Source organism: Chionomys nivalis, chromosome 2, assembly GCF_950005125.1.
Source record: "Chionomys nivalis chromosome 2, mChiNiv1.1, whole genome shotgun sequence".
Taxonomy (NCBI): Eukaryota; Metazoa; Chordata; class Mammalia; order Rodentia; family Cricetidae; genus Chionomys; species Chionomys nivalis.
Window position 1 is genome coordinate 38863918 of NC_080087.1, and position 13577 is coordinate 38877494.

At 40.3% G+C, this 13577-nt stretch overlaps 1 protein-coding gene and 1 pseudogene across 13 annotated transcripts in view; one reads left to right on the plus strand and one right to left on the minus strand.

Annotated features, from left to right (window-relative positions):
• Nucleotides 1–13577, plus strand: part of Ptprk (protein tyrosine phosphatase receptor type K) — a 549613-nt gene that overhangs the window by 79348 nt on the left and 456688 nt on the right. The window lies entirely within an intron of this gene.
• Nucleotides 6671–7147, minus strand: LOC130861934 (40S ribosomal protein S11-like; annotated as a pseudogene).

Here is a 13577-nt window from a genome sequence, read left to right on the forward strand (position 1 = left end):
CATGAACACAGTAAAAAAATTGCACTATATATTTCTAAAAGTCAAATTTCATCCTTGCATTCAAATAAATGGTTTTGTTAATTGGCTCATTAACAGCTTGGAAAAATTAAACTGCTATTACAGAGAAGAGGATAATTTGTTTTTAATTTTCAAATAAATTAAGTACAATAACACTTCACAGTACATTTCTTAGAGTGATCATTCTCTTTATTAGTAGGATGCGTGCGTCCTCACCCGGTTGAGCGGTCACATACTTCACATACATCCTCATGGAAAAGACGGCTTGAGAAGGTGATGTGTTTCTCCCTGTAAGAGCAGCAACCATTACTTCTGCTTGTAGACTTCTTGGTCTGAGTTTTACAAGGCCAAGGTTGAGTTCCATACATTAAATGTATGGGCAGAAGTAATTTATGTGTGAGTGCACTTAACTCTGCAGTTACTGAGTTTCCAAGGGGCCACCTCTATATCCAGGTATAAAATATCCCATCCTGTGGTTTGTAGTTAATTAAAAATGCACTTAACAGGAAACAAGCTAGTTATTTTTATTTGGTATTTATGCCCTCCCACTCTCCCCATTTTTATCCAGGCTTTCTTTCTTATAGGGGATGTGGGGGAGAAACAATGCTAAAACATATGGCTGACCCTTGGGAGAAGGGTCCTTGCAAGTGACAAGTATGCAAACTTATGTTCAAGACCTGCAGCACGTGGAGACCAGTTCTGTGGATTGGTGTCACCAAGGATGACTAGACGGAAATTCTTATAAAGTAGTACATGGAACGTAGGCATGAATCATCTTTGTTTAAGCATTATAAATTTTTATAAGTTGCTACACACAAATAAAGTATTTCAGGGGTGGTAGTAAAAGACCCCGATCTTCAAAATTCTATTGTAGAACGAGATCTTATGAAGTGTCTCTTGTATGCATGTGTGGATCCGTTAATGCTAAAATCACCGAGGACAGACATTTCAACATTTTATAAAGCCGACTTCTTGAGGGGCAGAGACCTACCATGATGTGATCACCACTACTCAGACAATGCCAAGCATTTTATTAGGAGACTCCCTTTAAATGCTCGTCTTGTCTAACGTTTTATCTGCACTTCATTAGTGATTCAACTTTGGCTTATAAATTGTAATCATAATTTCTTGTCTCATCTCAAACTCCAACGCAGAATCTTTGAATCTCGAGGGCAATAAGTGAGCATCAGAAAGAGCTGTGTGCATGAATTGTGTATTTTCAATAGTCATGCCATGTAGTGACTGACATGGACTGTGCTCTGGTGTGCCGAGGACTGAGCTTATGAGCAAGAGAAGATCTTTCTAGTTTAACAGAAGAGAATGGAAAAAGTCTTGAATGGGAAAAGTCTTGAAATCAATGATAGAGATATGTACAGAGGCCTTGGCAAGGCACCAACCCTGTTTCTCTCTCTCCCCCCTCTCTCTATCTCTCTCTCTCTCTGTGTATGTGTGTGCACATGTACATACTCACAAAGGCCGGCGAAGTCTCTGTAGATCAGGTGGCTCACTGGAATTATTTGTACTCAAGATGCCTTCGTAATCACACAGCAGTCATTGATCACAGTCCCAGAACGTCAGAGTCAAGACTGTAAAAAGTAATAGCTCATCCTGAAATCTAGAAAAATGGATGAAGTTTCAGTAACAGTGATTCCATAGCATCCCTGGGATGCAGGCATGAAAGTGCTAGAAGGTGCTATGTTCCTGAAGGTAAAATGCACAATGGGTCATTTCAGTCAGTGACTGGTGACCCTTCAGGCTGTATGTCGCAACATTACTTTTGGGCTTGCTGCATTATAAAGTAAGATGTTTATCTAAATCATGGGATCCTTGCTTTCATTTGTGAGGAACTAGTAGGTCTAATCCAAATGTGCCTCTTCTTTTCATGCTGTAGATGTTTTCTATCATGGAGGAGTCTGTTGAGTGTGCATGCTGGAGAATGGCCAAGGTTTTTCTTTCTTTCTTTCTTTTTTATTTTTTTTTTTGGACTGCTTTAAGCATGCATAATATGTTAATCCTGGTTCAAATCCTCTACTAATTAGCTCTTGGGTCTTTGGATCAGTGATGTAAGATTTCCCAACCTGACTTTCTTAATGTTGTAAATTAGAGATAAAGATAGTAGCTGACTCCTTGGGTGTTTGTGAACGTTTAATGAGATAATCTGTGCAAAGTGCTTAGTGTGGTGCTGGTCATATAGCAGGTACTCAATGCGTATTAGCTATTACTTCCTCTTAAAGCAACTTAATAAATACCACAGTGTTTAGCACCCTCAGACTCCCGGTAAGTTTCAGATAATATCTTCCCTTATTTGTCAGGTCAGTTAGAAACCCTGGCTTTCCTGCAGTCCACCAGTCCAGAAGACCCCCATGCTTCCTCTGAGCTGGGGCAGTCTTTCTTAGTGGCAATCTTTTCAGGAGAAGGCTGGTCTCTTAAAGGCTATTGGCTGAAGGAGCAGAATATGCTCTCACAGCAAATATTTTTTAACTTGTCACTATGGGCAAAAAGCACTTGAACTGAAATACTTCTTGTGCCTAATAAGGTTACATTTTATACTGACAAATAGGCGATCATTTAAATAGGCATGCTGTACAATACAGTTTGTTTATGTGTGTAATTATGTATGTAAATATGTATACACACACACACACACACACACACCACTCTCCAGACAAGTGAGGTGGGCATGATGGTGCACTCCGTTAAGGGAGACAGAGGTGGGAAGATCTGGTGAATTTAGAGCCAGCCTGGTCTGCACAGCAAGTTTGAGGTCAGCCAGGGTTACACAGTGAGACCGTCTCATAAAATGAAACAAACAAGGAAGAGGACGAGTGTTACTTAGGCTTGTCGCCTGTCACCCAACACTGCAGTTAGTAGCAACAGCCTCTGTTCAAACGCTGTTCGGAGTGTTTTCCGTACTGTTTTCTTCAGCTTTATTTGTGAGCCGGAGTAGGTATTAAAGATGAAGTGTTCTGGTGGGAGCAGGAGCCCAGGGCGCTTGAAGCATTGCTAATTTCCAACCTTGTAATTTAGTTAAATTGAAACATAACTGCATTTAGATGAATGGGCTGCTAGTTTTCCTTCGCAAAGCAAACATGCCAACCTTTCATTACCTCTCGTCTGCGCTTCGGCTTCTGTGCTGTTTGGGTCGGCTTGCTTACACCAGTTGACACGAAACACTCCTGCAGACTTTCTAGTTTGAAAAAAAAAAAAGAATTAAAATAAGTGAAGGATGCTTTCTGTAATGGACAGTATCGTTTTCTCTTTGGAAGGGAGAGGGAGAGGTTCCAGGCAGTTTGGTGCTGCTGTGGAAAGTGCTCCATTCTTGGCTCATGCCATCCCAGACCTGGGAGTGAGTAAGCGACACAGTCAGTCCGATTACAAATACAGTTTATCTTCATTTGGGATCCATGACTTCTATTAAATTTAATTACTTCCCCTGTGGCTTCTATTAAATTTAATTAATTTCCCCTGCAGCTGGCGTGGCCGAGGTGCTGCTGCTAAATGAAGGTGCTTGCTAATTGAGGGAGTTTTCCTGAAAGGCTTTACTCTTTCTCTTGTTTTTCTGGAAATCTCTTATCCAGCCTGACACCTCACAAAGGAGTGAGGGGTTGCCGGTTGTGAAGTCTTCACTGTTCTGTGGAGAACTCTGGGCTCTTTAGGGAAGGGTTGCTATGCCTTTTGGTGGTGGCCAGGGTAGGATATTCAGGGTAGAAACCTGGCCCAGTCTTAACCTGGGCAAGATGGAACCTGTGTACTTGCGGAGGCGCCTGGCAGCTGGATCAAGCTAATTATCGCTCAGTTCCAGAAGCCCAGAGAAGCAATTGCTGATCCAATGAAACAATCACCATTTCAAAGACTTCTTCACAATTAGAAAGTAAGTATTATTGGTAATATAGATGATTTTACTTGGACGGTAACTCTATGATTATCAGAGAAATAACTGTATTTGTACCTAAAGGCAAAAATTTCAGAGCCCTATTAAAAACGTCAAAACATGATTGCTACACACCCATTGTCATTACTGTGGATCTAAAAGTTGAGGCAATATCGGGGAGAACAATTATACATACATTTAATCTGCTTGTATTCCGACAGTTTTTATTTCCAGGATTTCTATAACAAGAAGGGACTGTTACAAAAGTAACAGTTTTAGGACATCAGTATATACTAGAAATTATGTATGCACTGTATGCATATGCATATATAAATGTACATATCACCCATAATGTATGCAATTATAAAAACATTTTCATATATAAATGCATAGTATATATTTATTAGTTAATTTTGCAGTCCAATGACATTTTAAAAAAATATACAAAGAGCTGGGTGTCAAGGTCATGTTTTCCCCCTCAATAATCGCATCTGTTGTTCCGAGCAGCAGTATGTGAGTTATCCTTCTTGTGTATATGTATAGCATATGGTTTTTGAGGAACATCTGTTATTCTTTGAGAGAACAATAGATACTCACATGGAAATAAGCCCTTTAAAATGTTATTTCTTTTGTTTTCCAAGATCTCAGTTTCTGTTTCTTCTGTTTCTTATCCCCCTCTGCATACTTCAGAAAATTTGAACCTAGCTCAAACTAGAAGGTCATTGTCTCATTATTTGCTTAGTTTTGTGTTCTTGGTGCTTCCTAAGGCCGTCTTTTTGTGCAAATCTCTTTCCACGATGCTTTGTGGAACTCTGTAGTGATCAGTACTATGGATAAACCCATTTGTTACTTTTTGTTTGTTTATTTATATGAGACAGGGTTTCACTGTGTTGCCTTGATTGTCTTGGAACTTGCTCTGCAGACCAGAGTGGTGTCAAACTCAGAGAGACCTGCCTGCCTCTGCCTCCGAAGTGCTGGGATTAAATACATAAGTCACCACCGCCCAACCCATTTGTTACTATTAATTCATATCTCTAGTCATCTTCTAAGCCTGTTGAAGGAAAGCTAGAGCTTCACTGCAGGAACAATTTAAATAAGAGGCCTCATTGTGGAATTGGACTCTGATTAATATGGTTGGATGGGGGGAGATTTCTATAACCAAGTAGCCGATTGCTGTGGAATTGAGAAAAACAGATCCAATTGGATTGTTGAGGAAGGCAGGAGAGTGTGGTCTGTTGCCATCTGAGAAGTAGGAAGAACTGAGGAAATCCACCAGAGTGCTAGGGCAGCCGATGGATTCCCATTGAGTTGGTGAGAGGGCTTAGTTTATTTATCTGTCTAAAATTGGCCTATTCAGGTGGGCAGATTTGGTGTCAGTTGAGAACAGGGATTGAAAGTTTGGTAAGAGTATGTCACTGAGCCCTGGGGCCATTTTCCTGTCTTGTTTTCCAGCCATAAAGAGGCCTTCCTATTGCCATGACCCTTTAATACAGTTCCTCATGTTGTGGTGACCCCCAACTATAACATTATTTTTGTTGCTACTTCATAACTGTAATTTTGCTACTGTTATGGTTCATAATGTAAATACCTATCTTTTCCAATGGTTTTAGGTGGTCACCCCAGTGAAAGGGCCAGTCGACTCCTATGGAGTCACGACTCACAGGTTGACAACCAGTGCTCTTCAGTGTTCACTTCTGCAGACAGAAGACTTTTCTCCATCTCACCCAGTCTCACTGGGCCATTTTCTCTCCACCCACCCGTTCCTGCTCGCAGTTTCTCGCAGCCACTCATGAAATAATGGCTCTGAGGCTTAATGTTAGTTACAATTGTTTGATCAATTGCTTAGACCTCATACTGGCTACCTCTAACTCTAAATTAACCCATTTCTAATAGTTTATATTTTCCACGATACTCATGGCTTGCTGGTAATATTTGCACCTCTCTTTCCCTTGGCAACTACAAGGCATCTCCTAGACTCTGCCTTCTCTCTCTCTCTCTCTCTCTCTCTCTCTCTCTCTCTCTCTCTCGATTTCTTACTTAGCTTTACATTGCTATACCATTGGCTGAAACAGCTTTATTCATCAACCAATAAAAGCAGCACTTATTCGCAGCATACAGAAGGCCCTCCCACATCACATTTCCCTACATCCTTCTCTGACAGCCACGACTCAGGGGTTGATACAGAAATCGGGCTATCTTCTTTGCACCCTTTGTTGTATGTTCTTTACTTCAAGACTTGCATTCTGTTGAGTCTATTTGCATATATTTTCAAAAACATTATTTCCCCTATCTCACCATTTTAGTAGATGCCACCTAGACAGCTATAATATTTGTCCCTTACTCTACTTACTATCTTAAATCTTTTCTCCAGAGAGCTTTTATCTTTGGATTGCAAGCATGTTAATCTTAATTTTCTTTCTTTTTTTCTTTTGTGCCCCCTTCCTTTAATCCCTCTCCTGCATGTACTCTTTTCCAATCCACTCATTTCTTTCTACCCTCGTTCTCTTCCTTACCTTCCCTCTCAGGTATCTCTATGCCTCCCTTCTCTGGGTTCTGGGTAGATGGGACGACACACACTTTTATGTTCCTGAAAACTGGTGATTGTTAATGATTTAGACTAATCTTATTTAAAAGAGGTGACTATGAAATGACTTAAGATTTACAAGGAGATCATCTTCTTTTACAATGACCCGAATGTGTTTCTCTGTCATTGTCTCAGTTCTTTTTTCTTTCTTTCTTTTTTTTTTTTTTGTAGGCAGAAATAACTTTATTTGTTCCAGGTCAGAACTTCCGGAACTGTTTCTTGGTGCCAGCAGCCTTGGTGACCTTGAGCACGTTGAAACAAACGGTCTTGCTCAGGGGCCTGCACTCTCCCATAGAGGCAATGTGGCCGATCTGTACATCCCTGAAACAGGGGGACAGGTGCACAGACATGTTCTTGTGGCATTTCTCAAAGCGATTGTACTTTCGGATGTAATGAAGATAGTTCTGGCGGATGACAATGGCCCTCTCCATCTTCATCTTGGTCACGACACTGGACAGGATCCGACCTCGGATGGAGACGTTGCCAGTGAACAGGCATTTCTTGTCAATGTAGGTGCCCTCGATGGCCTCCTTGGGCGTCTTGAAGCCTAGACCGATGTTTTTGTAGTACTAAGGGAGTTTTTCCTTGCCGGTTTCTCCAAGCAGAACATGCTTCTTGTTTTGGAAGATCATGGGCTGCTTTTGGTATGCACGTTCGGTCTGAATGTCCGCCATCTTCCCGGCAGCCTGAGGAAAAGAGAGTGTCTTAGTTCTTTTCTGTGTCAGGAAAAATAGCAAAAAGCCTGGGGTTATCAAAAGATGTTTTCTTGACCGATGATCCTGATTCATGGAACTTTCAAACAGCATAATATGACAGGCATTGTGAGTGTGCCGTCCCCCAACTTAATTTGACAGAGAAGTGGAAGGGGAAGTAGCTGGTACTGAACAGGTCACACTTCTCAGACTCATTCCTGCATTCTGATAACACTGTTCCAGGAACAGTGATCTGATTCCAGAGAACTACATTAATTTTTCCTGATAGGGTTGTCCCACGAGTCCCTCTTGTGGACCTATCATTTCAAGACCAAGAACAAAGAGAACTAACATTACAGTCTGTGAAGTTTCTGCAAGTCACACGTTTAGGTCATTGTGGGCACCATTTACAAGAGATTGGTTGTTTATTTGGGATATTTTGTTTTATTTGTGAAGTTTAACTTTTCCTATTATGTTATGATGTTGTTAACAACTTAGTGTGAAGTTATCATTGGTTGCCAACCTGACACATCTGATTAGGAGAACCTCAGTTGAGGAATTGTCTCCATTAGATTGTCCTGTGGATATGTTTGTGGGGCATTTTAATTGCTTATTGATGAGACCAGCCCAATGTTGGGTTATACTAGCCCTGGACAGGTAGGTTTGGGTTACGTAAGGGTAGGTGAATGTGAGCCTGGAAATTAGCCAGTAAGTGGCATTTCTTTATGGTTCCTTCCTCAAACTTCGCAAACAAACTCTTTCCTTTCCAGGGTGGTTTTGGTCATGTTGTTTATCACAGAAACAGAAACCAAACTAGAAGACTTAGAGATTTTTATTTTTATTATTTTTATAGCTTTCTTCCCTATCCTTTGTTTTATTTTTTATTTCTTAATATATATTTTTATTTTATGCGCATTGGTGTTTTGCCAGCATGCATATCTTTGTGTGGGTGTCAGATTCCCTGGAACTGGGGTTACAAATAGTTGTGAGCTGCCTTGTGGGTGCTGGGAATTGAACTTGAGTCCTCTGGACTGTTCTTAATCATTGTGCCATCTCTCTAGTCCCAGTGATTTTTACTTTAAAGACTACAGCAAAAGACTGCAGATATGATGGTGTTCTAAGGAACAGACACATTCAGTAACTCTTACCAAGGCTATCAGAATTTGAGTTCCTCTCACAGCACAGCTTGGTTTTGATTCTCAGTCACTGAAGTTGCCAATTAATAGTTAACTGATGCCGTATTAATATATTCTATAGACTGTATTGTAGTCCGGAAGATACAAGTCAATCAGTGAACAAATTAAACCTTGCTCTTAATCCTTACACACACCTGAATCTGCTCACGAGACACTAGACTGCCCAAACAATTTTTAATTTTTTTTTTTATAATTTTTGTTTGTTTGTAGATATGAACTAACAGCATACTGTTAGTCTCTCATGGCTGCATGGGAGAAACGAGGAAGTCAATTAGTTGGTTGAAGGGAAGAGAATGGATCCTAAGATAGGAGCAATCAGTTGTGCATTGTACCCCATGGTGGCTGGTTTGCTGCATAGGAGGGGCTTAAGTTGGCCAGTGGTTATAGATTTGAAAACAGGGATTAAGATCACAGTTGTTTTTTGATAACGCATATGGGACATACTCAGTGCACATGCTTCGTTATGTGTACTTGGAATGCCATTTACTCAGGTGACTTTGTGAGTCAGAGGAATTAAGTGGGGTGCTGAATCATTGTATTCCCAGTTGAATTCATCCCCACTAATATCAAAGGAAAGAAGAGATGGTAGATAGGGATAAATAAGGACGGGCAACAGAGACAATATAGTATAAAAAAAGAGATAAATATTACACAGAAGAATGAAGGATTTGACATAGTCATATTTGCCCGAAATGTCCACTTACCTAACTTATTTTTCATTTCCAAACTACCTTGTGCATATCTACTGCACCCATGTCGAGTGTGTTCTAAGGCATTCTGAGGATGTTTCTGCCCACTGGATTTTTGTCCTCACCAGTCTGGCCTGACATTACCCAAACATGGATTTTGTATCTGCGATCTGACTTTGGCCATTCCTTGGTGGGTACAGGTATGAGGTCTCTGAAGGTTTAGATGTGGGACACAGTTGTAGTCTCGGTGTTGCCGAGGGCTGTGGTTTCTTTGCGACAGCTTTTCAAGCTGCTCTCTTCTGATGGTCATCATTTTCTTTAGGACTACCAGGACTCATGCTTCCCTTCCCCCTTCTTTTGTAAATAGTGCATCAAGCTAGATGCTTGGCTTTCCTATGCGCCACCCGCCAACCCTTGTGGATATATACTTAAATTTTTTATTTAGTGATTACTTCTTAGGAGACAGTAAGTGAATTTGTCTGTCCCTCCCCACCTCCGACCCTTCTTAAACTGTCCATATAATACATTTTCATGGAACAAACAGCCACAAGATTTTCTGTCTTGTGTAGATTAACCTTTTTCTTTAGGTAATTTAGAGGAGACAAGAATATATGGTTTTAAAGTAAGTGATGGAAGACTGGCATTTGATTGAGGAACTCTGAGCTTGAGTTCTGCTCCCTCTGATTCAAAAACAAATGCTTTTTGTCAATTGGCTTCATTGTCTAATGTTTTTGTTGTTTCTCATTAATAAAAGAACATTTCAGGACACCTAGGCCAGGCCGACCTGCCTCTTTTTTGTTTACTTTCGTCTAGTGCTATGTTCTTCCCACATTGCTTAAAGTTTTCATTTTGCCTTTTCCTGTTGTCTGAGACAGCATTACTTTAAGACTAATTTGGGTGATTAAATCTCTTTAAAAACAAAACAAAAAACAAAACTCAAATGCTTTTTGACAGGTTTAATTGGGTGCCCTCAAATTCATACTTTTGTCAAGATTTGAATAAACTGTTTACAGAAAAGGTAATATAAATTTTCAAACAGATGAAAAGTGCTTATTTTTTCTCATAATAAAAAAAGCACACAATGAAATTGCGGAGAGATGCCATTTTCTTTTTTCTGATTGACTTGGCGGTTATCCAGAAATTTTGGAATACTTTGTTAGCAAAGGTGTGGAAAACAGTCTAACATGCTGTCATTTGTCTGAGGGCCAGTGCATGCTGAGCACGGACGGCACTTTGGCAACATCCATCAAATATAAACGGCTATATCTACTAACACCCCTCCCCAAGGAACGTGTCTGACATCATTGCACTATTATTTTTAATAGCAAACGATTAAAAATCAACTAAATATTTTATCAGTATAAAACTAGTCACAATACATTCACATATATAGTCTATATAGTTCTCATATAGAAAGGTCTATATTACATATTTTATTAAAGATCTTGGGAACAGGTCTCTGGTAGATTACACAGTGAGCTACAATCTTTTAAACAGGAGATAAAAATGTATTTCTTTGTTTATATGCATGTATACATAAAGAAATTTAGGAAGGACACCTAAGATTGATAGCAGCATATATTTATAAAAGAGGAGATTACTACTGCCTTGCTTTGAATTTTATTTGCAATTTTGAAAGCATATATCTCAAAGATTTGACTTCAGCCAAGCTGTAACAAATACCACTAATTCTAGCACTTGGAAGTGGAGGCTGAAGGATCAAGTTTGACGGTCTTTCTAGCCTACGTAGTGAGTTGGAGCCAAGCCTGGGCTGTAGGTGATCTTGTCTCAATATTAATTATAAAAACAAGTATTAAATTTAAATATTATGTGGTGGTATGGTTAATTACTCTGGTATCTTAACACCCATGCAAAATATAGATGGGATTTTGATTGGTAGAAAGAGCTAGGTAGAGTTGGGAGATAGCTCAGTGGCACTTGCTGTGTAATCATGAGGTCTGGAGTTTGAAGACTCTTACCCACATAACAAGCTATGCATCCAGTGTTCATTGTAACCCCAACTCTGAGCTGAGAGGAGACCAAAACATCACTGGGCCTTGCTGGCTCTCAGCCTACTCCAGAAAAAGGGAGTCCGAGATTCCCAAAGGAATAGGTAAGTTTAGTCCCATAGAGGAGGACACCTAACAGCCTCTGGTTTTGGCATGTTCACATAGGCACACACTCCCACCCACCAACATGGTTGTGTACATTTGATGCATGGTTAATAAAAACTCAGAGACAGAAATTGGGGTTCAACTTGAAGATCTGAAAAGCAAAATAGCCAGTCACTGGCTCTTACATCAACCTCAGTCCAAAATGGTGACCCTGCCTCCAGGAATCTCAGAATGACTTTGAAATTGAATCTCTTATAAACTGACCCTAAACAAAGTAATAAATAGTCCAGTATACCCCGAATTCATTTTGCTGGGTTTTGTGTGAGTTGTATTTTAAATCAGGCTCAAAAAAGAATTTAAAGACATACTTGGCAGAGTTTACATGTGAATGAGGCATCTTCCAGACCAAATATTTTCTATACTTTGAGTTCCCTGATAATATTTGGAAGTCTACAGCTGTCTTTAAACTGCATTTCAATTTTTGGTGAACTGGTTCTCAAACTGTTGAGATTAATTAGGGAAGGCGTGCGATCAGGGCCTCGACCTTGTCATTTGTGAACTTTAGTTGCCATGTGACCCATAATTCTCCTGTGATTGAATTAACCTCACATATGGAGGGGGACTGGTTCAGATCACATCTATATGAATAGCTCTGTATTCCATCCACCCACCCACCCACCCACCCACCCACCCACCCACCCACCCATCCATTTATTTAAAATAGGCAGGTGTTTACTGGCATCCAGACTCAGCCCTCGGCTCCAATGGCGAACTAGATCCAATGGTGAATTAGACGAAGTTACTGCCTGTGTTACATTATACTTGTAGACATACAGGTATCTCCTGCTTTTTCTATTCATAAACATGCCCCATTTTCATTGTTAAATAGAAGGGGAAGGGGGAAATGAGCGACTTTTTGACCATAGTTCCTTGTTTAAACACATTATTCTCTGGGAAAAGTTTGATCGTTTGTTAACATTTAAGACATTTCTCCTTATTTTTAAAGAGCAGTCCCTTGATTCCTGTAAAGTACTTTGTAAGTACATTAAAGTATGTGTCTGGTATTAGAATTGAAGCCTTGTGTAATGGAAAAATACTGGGTTTGGAGTTCTAGTTGGAATACTGATTCATCGCGACTTAATGAGTACATCTTATTAATAATAACGGAGGTTTTTTCTCTTAAATCCAGTTTTAGTGGCCAAGGAAAAAACAACCTTCCACAGTCTGTAGAGTTAGAGTTACATGTTGTGTGCTTTGCGCCCTGGGAGCTCCGAATATGCTAATCACCATTTGGAGACTGATTGAGAGGTAACTGATTGGACAGAGCTCATGTGGTGGTCCTTGTGTTTGGCAACACGTTCAAGTTTCAGCGCTGAAGCCTGAAGTCTTTTGTCTTTGGCTTTTCACAGTCTAACTGGCACCTGGGGTGCCCAGCTCGCGCTTCATATGCCTTTGTAAGGTGATCCTACACTGCATTTGAGGTGGATAACCGCCCTTTGATTTGATCCCTAAATCAAAGGAGGTGAGATGAAGGCAGGTGAAGAGAGCTTGAAGTAGTTAGTTGGACAGAAGTCGAGAGATGAATGCCGCCTGGCTCCCTCTTCTCTATTCCCTGCCTGTGGCAAGCAGCCAGCTGTTTCCTTAATTCAAACTTCTGTGTGCCCTGGCAGTGATAAAGCATATTCTTCTTAGAGAAATCCCTGCTGGCAATTTCATTTCAAAGAAGAAACTTGGAGTTAAAGAATTACTATGGTTTTCGAGTGTTACTGCATGCATAGGAGTCCAGAAGGAAGTGTCTGGGAAGCCTGGGATTGGCATCCATTCAGAAGTGACCTATTAAAGTTTCACTAGTGAGCAGCGATGGAATTGCCTAGGGATAGCGGCGTGGGAGTATGGCTGTCATTCACATAGGACTGTCATTCCAAGACTGTGACGTATGGGTTTGATTGTGAGAGCCACCCTGAACAATACAATCTGTTGCAACCTTGGATGCCTAAGAATAGTCCCACCGTCTGGTCAGCATAGTGGGCTGTGCATTATAATGTCCATTTAATTGCTGTTTGAACCCATTTGCTGCACTGTAGCCATGGATACTGATTCTCTTCCTTCCCAAGGGCCACCACCGTTCTCAGCTTGCAGTTCCTTCCATATCACCGCATCTGACAAGACCACCTCAAATTTTACTATTTTCTCTTTCTGTCTTATACTGCCTTGATTAATTACGCCTGAAGTGTTGGTTAGTACTCTAGCGCCTGCAGGTTCTGAAATATATTTTTGTTTTTATTTACTGTGGTAACAAGACTTATAGTAAATCAATAGTTTTTGAAAGCATGTAATAAGAAATTGCTAACTACCCATAATGGTGTCAAGCCAGATGCCCAGATCTTATTCATCTTGCATGTATGAAACTTGC